The 10,377-nt window shown below is 46.5% G+C and overlaps 1 long non-coding RNA gene across 1 annotated transcript; it reads left to right on the forward strand.

The window, feature by feature from the left end:
* The first annotated feature begins 243 nt into the window (after positions 1 to 243).
* Positions 244 to 3,557, forward strand: LOC134138165 (uncharacterized). The gene is made up of 4 exons (XR_009957819.1): positions 244 to 545; positions 797 to 900; positions 2,697 to 2,811; positions 3,481 to 3,557. It is a non-coding gene; the product is annotated as an uncharacterized LOC134138165 (long non-coding RNA).
* Positions 3,558 to 10,377: the final 6,820 nt, after the last annotated feature.

Consider the following 10,377-nt stretch of genomic DNA (forward strand, 5'->3'; position numbering starts at 1 on the left):
CTCCAGGGACTTGGCCATAACTGCTCGCGTTCCCTTCGCTTTCGGCTCCCTCCGGGCGTTTGAGACCTGCCGCTTGCTGCGTCCGGGCCCCCCTCGCCCCCGAGGCAGGCTGGTCCGCAGCCGCCCGCCCCGCGCGGGAGCCGCTGCTCGCTGGAGCGCCCGGCTCCCTCCTCGTGGCTCAGCGGAGGAGAGCGGGAAGCTCCAGGGGCAGGCGCTTGCCAGCGTTTGCCTGTCAGCAAGTCGGGAGCGCGCGGCGCCCTGGCTCTTATAAAATGCCCTCGTTGAGTAATCGTCTCTCTCTTGCATAAGCGTTTGGTTTCGGGAGGTTTTAGCCAATCGATGGCTGCAGCCCACGGACAAAAAGCGAGTCTAACCACCGTGGGTTTTTATTTTTTTTTTTATTTTTTAATAATGCGTGGTTATTAATCCGCTGCAAGTTGTATAAAATCTCTTTAGATAAGCTTTGAGCGGCAGAGACTCCAGCTCTGATAGCTGAACTGCAGCTGTGAGACGCTGCCAAAAATCCCCGCGCTGGGAGGATCGCTGTGAGTAACATTTCTAATTCTTCTCAAGGAGCTTGTGGCCGATAACTGCAGGCAGACGAATATTGCAGGCGTTTACTGCCGGCAATAAATCAGTGAGGTGGGAGATGAAAGACAGGCAGTGAAAATTTTGACTGGTTTTAAAATAATGCTTCCCTCCTCAATTTCTGCAAGCCAGCATGCATTTCTCTGCTGTGTAATCAAGTTTATTCCGAATATACTAATAAAAAAAGTGATGCTGAATTCATTTACAGAACTGTCCGAAGAACATTAAAGACAAATTTGACCAGACGGTGAGATCAAAGGACCATCTAGCCTCACATTCTTCCTTGGCTTAGCCAACAGCAGATGCTAAAAGGTAAAAGTATAAGAACAGAGCAACCGTATAATGATAGTTCTTCTACTGCTTTTTCCTGGCTTGCAGAAAGCTGCAGAACAGTGATTTCCTGAGCCAAAAATAGTACCTTTAATAGTACTAGGGGATCTTTCTTGTAAGAACTTGCTAATTCAGCATATCTCTGCTGAGGACAATAAGTTGTTTGGGGATTTTACTGACTAATCTAATTAGGATTTGGTATCTTGAGTTAAACAAGCTCTTCCTCATAGGATTTTCACAAAAATAAATGCGTATTTTTGTGTTTAAATGGAACCGAAAGGAGAAGCTTGCATGAATTTAACAGCGAAAATAGGATTTTCCCTCCCACTCCCTTGTGATGTGTCTGGATACAGCTAAGCCCATGAACAAAGCCCGGAACTATATAACTATCCACTGGGGTGGGAACTGGAATTTATTAGTTAAAGCCCGGGCAGCCTGGAACAATTCAGTTGTTATTCCCGCCAACCCTGGGCGGCACTGAAACGCGACTGCTCCGAGAAGAGCTCAGGCGCCGCGGGGAGGGGGGACAAAGTCTTTGCCCACAGGCTGGACGCCTGTACCTCCGGTTTTGAAGGTGGCACAGAGTGGAGATCTAACTAGTGGGGATCCCCTAGGAGAGCCCAAACTGCTAGTTACAAACCTTGAAAAACATACTATATAGTGGCGTTTTTTTTTTAACAGTCTATAAAGTTCCTGAGATCTGCTAAAGCAGTTAAGTCTTATTTGCAGCCTGTAGGTGAGAAGGTAATGCTGCTGCGGAAAGATTATTTTGCAGGAGTTACAGGATTAGCGAGGTGAATGTGGAAACTATATTGAACTAAGAGGCACTCAACTGCAAAGCTAGGTTAAACATTTTCATGTTTCTCTCCTAAAGTAGGCAAGGTGATAGGCGTGTTTGGTTCAGTGTAAATGCAGCAATGACAAGCTTGAATCCTCTTTTACACTTGCTTGCTAATTATTTAAATTTTTAAAACTTTGCAATACATCTATAGGCAAATCCAAGCTGTAGCGTCTCCTGCGCTGCGCGGCTAAGGGATGGATGGTGTCCGAGCAGCGCTCCGTGGCCTGCCGTTTGGATTCTGCAAACTGTTGAACTCTCCTTGCTCCTCTAGCTCAGGGTTGTCTGGATCCAGGACAGTCTTCCCCAGTGTTTGTAGAGTTTGGTCCCTGCGTGAAACTTGAATGGGAATCTGTAGCCGTGGCAGTCACGGGAGGGATGGTGGGGTGGTGGCCGCAAAGGATGCTAAAACCTAGTGGTGAAAATCTCAAGATAGGATCTTTTCCCCAGATCATGAGATCAGTTCAGTCTGGAGAGTCTGCAGTTTTAAAAACCCACGAGAGGGAGAGACTATTGAAGACACTACTACTAGAAATCCTTGTGCTGCAGGAAAAATATCAGTAGTCTGCCCCATTTTTGGACAATTCTCTGGGCTGCTGATCCTGGCTGCTGTCTGAGAGTGCTGGCTCAAACCAAACCTAGCCCAAGCAAGGCCCCTTTTCTGCTTCAGTATGTGTATGATTCTTTCCTTTCCTGATGTGTGTGTGTGTGTGGTGTTTTGTTTTTGTTTTTGTTTTTTTTTTTTTTGTGGTTGCATTTTCAAGGTTTCTTGTACAAACAGAAAGGCTGCCAAGGTTCTCCTCAAACCCCCAAACATCACCAATAAAAGTCAGCAATTAAAGCTGGAGGTTTTACAACAATGTTTTTTCTTGTTCTAAAACTCTCAGGTATGGAATAATCCAAGCATAAGTTGAGAGCCAAACTTTCTAATTTGTTCCAGAATAAAATGGACTCTACACATAAGAAGCTGAAGATTTTTGTGATGGTCCTGTCTCTGGCTACTTTCACAGTCATGGTGATACTGAACGCTGGCAACGCCACTGGACTGTTCAAAGGTAATGCAAGCAGATAGTCCTCGTTCTGAGAGGTGGCTCTTATGCACTAGATCACTTAATGATACAGCAGTGCCTTAGATGGGATAGATCTGTCTGTCACCCCATCGCTTCTCCAAGTGCATCTTTGTGAGAGCCAGAAGGAAATGGCTAGCGCCTTCCTCTTGGTGTTACAAGGGCATGTCCAAGCCCTATCCAGGGCCCACTGAAAACAGAGCAAATGTCTCCAGTGGCCCTGGTCCAACTGCGAGTGGAAGGCAGTCAGTGTCTGCTGTCCTTGTATCCCTGGGGCAACCAGCTCGGCCCTGCTCTGTGGGTTTGTAGAGGGCAGAACTGCTTGGTCTGAACACTCCCCAGCTGACCTGTCAGAAACAAGTGTTGTGCTGCCCTTGGGCTTTTACGTGTGACTCTTTTCTGGTCCTGTGTCATAGGAACTCGCTCAAGGTTCCCCATAAAGGGCAGTGATCCCATAATGGTTTGGATTTTTTTCTTTTTTTTAAGGTAAACCCATTGCAGCACAGATTGCTTCAGCAAGGGCATCTTCTCCACTCCCTCACACCTGAGGTGTGGACTAAGCCTCAGGGGAAGATTGCAGGGCAAGAAAATTAGCGGTCTTTCTCCATTCCTGGTGTGTAGCAACACGTTTACCTGCAATAACATTCATTGCTGCAGGTCTGTTCCGGAGCACCCCGGGAAACATCTCGGAGAAGTACAACACTGACTTTACCCCAGCTGGCTGGACTTTCCTCATCTGGAACGTCATCTACGCTTGGCAGCTTGCGTGGCTGCTCTACGCGCTGTCAGGGATCTGTCGAAGGTATTTTTCTCTGTGCGCAGTGTGAGGGGAGGGGGGCTCTTTCCTTCTTCTGCTCCGTCTGATATCCTCTTTTCTGAGGTTTCTAGTCAGAATAAACTCCTGCAATTCCTCTTGACTTGGACCGCTGAAGCTCTGCTGTAGAAATGTCCTTTAGGTTCAGCATCCAGTGCTGTGACTGGGAGCAGTTTGGTGGCCTACATGAACTGCTCTAACTCGTGGACAAGTTACAAAGCAGGTAAATGGTTCTGTGAAGCCTGACTTCTGCTGATCTGCATGGTCTGACAGAGTTATCCAGTAGCTGCTTGCTCACTACTGGATACTGAGAGTTTATAGGGGCAGAACTCATGAATCCTGAAGCTATTCCTTTCTGAGCTGTGCTCCACTGGATATCAGAATCTGCGCTGGGAAGTCTCGTGTGTTTTTGAACTGGACTTGAAGCCTTTGCTGGGGCTGTGAGATTAGTAACGCTGCTGTCTCATGCAGTATCGTGCAACAGCAGTGATAGTCTCTGATCTCTTCTGAGGGATAAACTTATGTTGCGGCTTGGTCAAGGGGGGCTAGAGACTGCTTCATTTGAGTCTCTTGTATCTGCTGTTTTCACCTGTCGTGTAGGAACTCAGTGATCTCTCAGACATCATTGAAACCAGCCAATGCTGAAGGCTGAAGGAAGAATGAAGTTGGTGGTGTGTGCATTGCAAGGTTATACACACAGACTTAATCATATGTGTATGCATGGATGGGCGTATGCATGTTATGAACTCATAAGCCTTTTTCCCCAGGAACTGACTAAAATCTCACGCCTGCTGCTGCTGCTATCACCACCAAGGTCTGTTAGCTTTCGTAGAGAGGCCAAGAATATGCAGCAGTCCTCAATGCCCACTGAGCCTATGACACTGCAGCAGTGGTGCAGAGACTAGTGAGCAGTCCTGTGCCTTAGGAGATCAGCCTGGGCAGAGCCATAGGAATTGGATTTTCCCTCTGAGAAGGATGCAAAGGAGAAATAATCTGATTTTAAACTGAAACACTTAACTCTCTATGGATTCCCCATTAACAGGAAGAAAATGAAACCAGGAATGTTTGTTCAATGCAGGCATTGCTTGTTTTCTTTCTCCATACCTACTTTTCACCAGCAGGAATGAACTTGGATGCGTCTACCTTGAACCAGACTTGCTGCCAATATCTTTTTACGTGGCATGGATTCTAAATAACGGCCTGAATGTTGGATGGCTATTTCTGTGGGACCGTGAGTAAGTTATCTTTGTTGCAGGAGCTTTCTAACCCTCTTGCTGGGACTGCTCCAATACTGTGTTGCACCATTTCCCCTGCCCCGCCTTGTGTGAACATACTTAATTGGTGTAAAACTATGGCAAGCTTTGACAAAAGGTAGCTTTTATAAAATTTGGGAGTATTCATGCAATGATCCACCTCATGGGCAAGAGAGAAATGGTTATTGAAATCTAAGATTCTTCAAAACTACTGTTCTTTAGCATTTTTACTACAGGTGAGCCAAGAGCCATGTCTCTCTTGATAAATACAGTCAAGTTCCTTGCCTTTGGATTGTGTTCATAGTCGTGCTCACATGAAGGGCATCTATTAGCACCACTGTCAAGAAGTGTAGAAATCAGTTGCAGTCAGGAAAATAATTTCATGATTAACAGAGTAAAATAGCAGTATGTCAAAACAAGGCTACATGTAGTGATTAGCTTTATTAAAGGCTAATTAACTTGAAGTCAATAAAGCCAAACACTGAAGCTGTGAATTAAGGCATTACGAGAAAACGCACTGGCTGCTGTGTGTATTCTTTGTCCTAGATATCTGCTCCCAGCCCTGGTGTTCCTGGCAGCCCTCACTTTTGCCACGTGCGCTGCTGTCTTCATTTCACATGGAGCCTTGTGTGTCCATGCCACGTGGTTTGTGAAGGCTCACAAAGCCGAGCTCTGGCTCATCCGAATTCTAGTAGGTGGCGTTTGAGAAGCTGTGCTGTTGGTAAAAGCTAAAAAAGCACTGTTTGTGCAGGGCTGAGGGATGAGAGATTCAATAGCAGGAGGTAGGTGGGGCAGACTCCTGTCCTGACTCTAGTTTGTGCCTACTGCAGGTATGTACAGGCTTCCTTACACCTCAGTTTCCTCTCAGACATCCTGGGGGTGAATCAGAGCAAGGTCCGATCCCTCATCCTTCTCCAGCTGCTGCCAAACGAAGATTGCAGTGAAGCCCAGGCTGGCAGGACAGAGTTGGAGGGTGGAAAGTGTCTTTTGCAGAGGGAGAAGTGGGAAGCTGCCCCTGTTAAGGGGCTTCTGCTGCTGTAGCTGAGGATGATGCTCCCAGTATCTGTCTACTAAAAATAGTTTTATACATGCACATATATAGAGATTCTTTTTTTTATACAAACGGGTATAGGGGAGGACGCAAAAAGCATATGTTGTCTAGAGTTTCAAATGCATTCTTCTTTCTGATTTCTACCACATTCTCAGGGACAGGAAAAATCATTTCCCTCCAGAAGAGTGGCTGTTCATGTTCAGCAAACTGCACAGAGGAAACGAGATAAACATATTCCACTGTTCCTTGAACCCTCTCTGTGCTCTAGCTCAAACCTACTGCCTGATCCTTCCTCTCTCCAGCCAGAAAACCTTGTACTGTGGTTCCTTCCCTGGTTGCTGTGTGTGTTTTAACCTGCTTTAGTTCCTTTGCTTGACGCTAGTGTTGCTCAGTGAGAAAGTGGGTCACTTGAAAAAACACATCCAAGGAGCTGGGGGGGGGGGTCTTCAATGGAGGGGTCATCTGCAAAGCTCTGCAGAGGAGTCTCTGCATAAAAATTCCTACCAATCCTGCTGGAAATGTCTCTAAATGTCTCTTGGCACGACCTGGGCAAGGGTGGTGTTCTCTGTGTTCTTGTTTTTCAGTTCCAGAAAGTATAACACAGGCAGGGAGTTAGGTGTAGCTGTGTTTGTCGTCCTTGTTCAGGAGTGACTCCAGCACTTGACATTGCTTGCAGTAGGCTCCATGTGATGAAGCTGTCTGCTGGGGGGCAGGGAGATTCCAAAGCTCCCCTCTCCACCAGTTAAGGCAGCTTGCAACAACTGGGCTGGGCAGCCAGGCAGATTTTGCACTTTTGGGTGAGCATGGGATGCCCTTGCAGAGGCTGTGAGCTTCATATGGCAGTTCTGCAGCTGCCACTGGGATGGATCTGCAGTGTTTTGGGGACTCCAAGGCCTCAACTCTTCCCTCATAGCAACAGTGCTGAGGTGCTTTCCCTGCAGCTAGGTCAAAGTCTGGTTTAACTGCCCCAGGAGTTATGGATGCCCTCTGCCTTTTCCAAGGAAAACTGGAATTACTTTATCACCTCTTGCGTTTTCTCCGTGCTGCATGGCAGGTCCAGAACGGGCTGGTGCTGTATGCAACATGGACCACCATCGCCACCCTGCTGAATTTTGCTGTTGTGTTGATCTACAAGTGGAATGTGTCTAACGAGGCAGCAACTACTGCCTCTCTGTGCCTCCTTGCTCTCGATCTAGTAATATGGTAAGCAGCCTCATGGTCCTGCAGGCCTTAAAGAAAAGCCCTTCCCCTTTTTGCATCTCGCAAGCAGACTGGACTGTCCTCAGTTCACTGATGGGCTCTGTTGCAGTACTGCCCCTGGGTGCAGCAGCCCCCGTTGTAATTCATGGCAGGTGAACACAGAGCCTGGGCAAAACACTTCCTCTCCGGCTCTCGGCAGTGCCAATAAGTATATGCTGCAGACATGCAGCAGATTGCTGCGGCTTTCACGAACGCAGCCTGTCCTAGGCTTGCAGGTGAGGATTTGTGCTAAGGCAACTCAAATCCCTTCTGCATCCCCCTCCCTCAGCCACACCGGATGAACTAGTTCAACTGGAGTGTCTGATAAACTAATTAATCTATTCTGAGCAAGAAAATTGCTCTTCTGAATATGCTATCTTTAGCAAAATATTTGTTTTTCTGCTAAAAGTTTGTTTTTCCTTGAAGAGTGAAAACTTTCACTCAAAAGCAATTTTGATTCCTTTATGTTGCCTAACTACCCGGTAGGGTGTTAAATCAGGCAATGAACAGCCATTTTCCATGGCCAAGCCCCTGCTTGGAGGAAGCAGGAAGGTTTTTTGTTTTGAATTTACCATGGTCCTCTCTTCTCCCATAGCTTAACCCCTTCCCCCTGCCTCCATGGAAAATTAAAATCAAACATAAACTTCCTATAGATAACATCTTGATAAACTTATTTTGGTAAGTTAAAAATTTGGGGTTGTTGTCCAAACTGGCCTATAAGAAAACTATTCCTGTTTCAACTCTTTAAGTTTTATATGGAAAAAATGTACCAAGCAAATACTTAGTTTGGTCACGTCTTTCTTCTCAGGTTTTATCTAGAAAATTTGCTTCTTGACAAGCATGTCCGTTATAACCTCACAGTCTACCCAGTGGTTCTGATAGCTCTGGCTGGCAGCACATGCAAGAACTTCTCGCCTTCATCCCCAACAACCAATGGCATTTTTATAGGTGAATCTTTTGGCCTGTTTCCAACTTTTGTAAAAAGAAAGCCAATTTTACATCTTTCCTGTGTGCTATGAACAGAGACAGGCTCCCCTTTTAGAAAGCATCATTTTCAGAAAAGACTGAACTTGGGGTTTATTAGAAGCTATTAATTTTGCAAACTAAAGTGTAGAGTGAGATGCTTCCCTTTTGAATTTGAAATTGAAATTCAGTTGCAATGCGATTGAAATTGTTGCTCAGGAGCCTGCTGTTCTTGGGGCTGGATCCAAACCATGCACTCACCCCAGTTTACTTCCTGGCACCGTATTTACCCTGCAATTTCCCATCTGTCCTGTCTGGGAGAAGCTTGCCTGCTCTGCAAGCATATGGGTCCTCTACTCATTGCTCCCTTCTCTTTGGCCTATGGCAGCCCCAAGAGGGAGCAGGGCTGGGATGAAGGCTGCGGGTATCCAGTTGCCCTGTCCGGCAGTTCAGATACTGGAGCAGAACATTAATTTCTGGTCAAAGAGAGGATTGTATCCAACTTCCACAGAACAAAACCCTGCATTAGCTCCCTTCCTACTCAGAGCTTGGGCTGGCCTGAACCTAAAACCAAGTAATGCCTAAAAGCACTTGGCAGGATTTACCGGAGCCTGTCTGCTGAAGCCACGAGGCTGCCGAAGGCTCCTGTCCTAATGGTTGTGGCCATGAGAAGTGTAAAGGTGTGTGCGATCTCCAACAGACAGTCACGTTGCTGCAGTCAGTGCTTCTGCAGCATGTATCCCAGCAAAACTTTGTTCTTACTGGTTCGGCTTGTTTGGCTGGTAGGGCAAGAATGTGCTTTCTTCCAAACTAGAGTGTGTGTCTTCATTTATCTTCAACTATTCTTGGATTGTTTTGTTAATGTAGTGCATCTTTATTTCTGTGTCCGTAAGCCTCCCTATTTAGATGCCTTGACCTGGAAGCATCAGACAAGGTTTACTGGATAGCAGTAAAGCTCTGAATTCTTGCCTTGCCCCACAGCAGCTCCCCAAAATATGTTCCTGGTGGGGGATAATGGCTCCTAACCATTTCCTAAACACCTCCGGTATTGGGAGCCAGAATGGGGCAAGAGGCACTGGCTTTCTCTCATGCCCTGACAGACTTCTGTTTCTTTCCTAGTTGTGCTACTGGCAGCGACTTGTGTTATCTTTGCTGTTCGACTGGGACTTGTCATATGGAGACACCATAAGCGACCACTAGAACCACCAGAAATCCCAGATCCGTTGGGCACAGTGGCCTGAGACCTCTGATGTGGTGACATTATGGCAGGTGTTTTGGAGAAATAAGAGCTGGGCATCTGCATCCACTAATCTATTCTTACACTATCAATTGCCTTGTATTTTTTTTAACTATTTCTTTTTCTTTTTGTATTTCAGAGTAGAACAGTTAGTCTGCAAATCCATTTGATCTTGTGTTTTCTCCTCTCCAGTCAGTCCCCACTTCCAATCTGCACCTTCCTCAAGTCATTTTGACTGACTGGAGTTGTGGTAGGAAAAGTCCTTCAGGTGACCAGCCCTGTGCATGTTTTTGAGGACTGAATAGTGGCTTTCTGCTCTTTCCAGTGTGACGAGTGCTGTTGACAGACACTTGGCAGGTTTGCACAGACAGTTGTTCATATTGTCTCCTTGAGCCTTCATTTCTTCTAGCCACTGTAGCCCAAGTTAGAATGCAGCTCTGAGTGAACTCTCTGCAGGAGTGGAGGCGTGCAATGGGAGGTCTGTCATTCCTTATGGATCTTGGCCACAGGCCTCTTCTGTGCTGAGTATCTACAAGTCCCACTGGCATGAGCAGATCACCTGCAGCAAGCTGTTTCTCCCCTTCCTGCTTCTTTATGTCACGATAAGAACAGATGCTGCAGCTCTAGACTTACTTTTGTGGTGTCAGCCCTGAGGTTCAACATTCAAGGGGATGCTGGTGATGGGGTGATTGGTGATGGTGAATCCTTTGACACAGCTGCAACAGTCCTCAACCTATTTTAGTTTGTGGTAGCTCCACTGACTCTGGAAATGGAAGATACATTCACTTTTTAGCATGAGACAAAGCAATCTCTGGGTTTCTGCCTTGACATTTTGGGGTTTTTTTTTTTCTCCCCTGACTTTTCTAAGTGAAGTTTGACAGTGCCCCCACTTGTGGACCCACAACGGATAACAGCAGATCTGTGCAATTCCTGATCTGCCTACAAGACAAATGAGATCCGGGTCAGGTGGGAGCAGTGGGCTGCTTTTCTCCAGAAT

The sequence above is a fragment of the Rhea pennata genome, chromosome 3, assembly GCF_028389875.1.
Source record: "Rhea pennata isolate bPtePen1 chromosome 3, bPtePen1.pri, whole genome shotgun sequence".
Classification (NCBI taxonomy): Eukaryota; Metazoa; Chordata; class Aves; order Rheiformes; family Rheidae; genus Rhea; species Rhea pennata.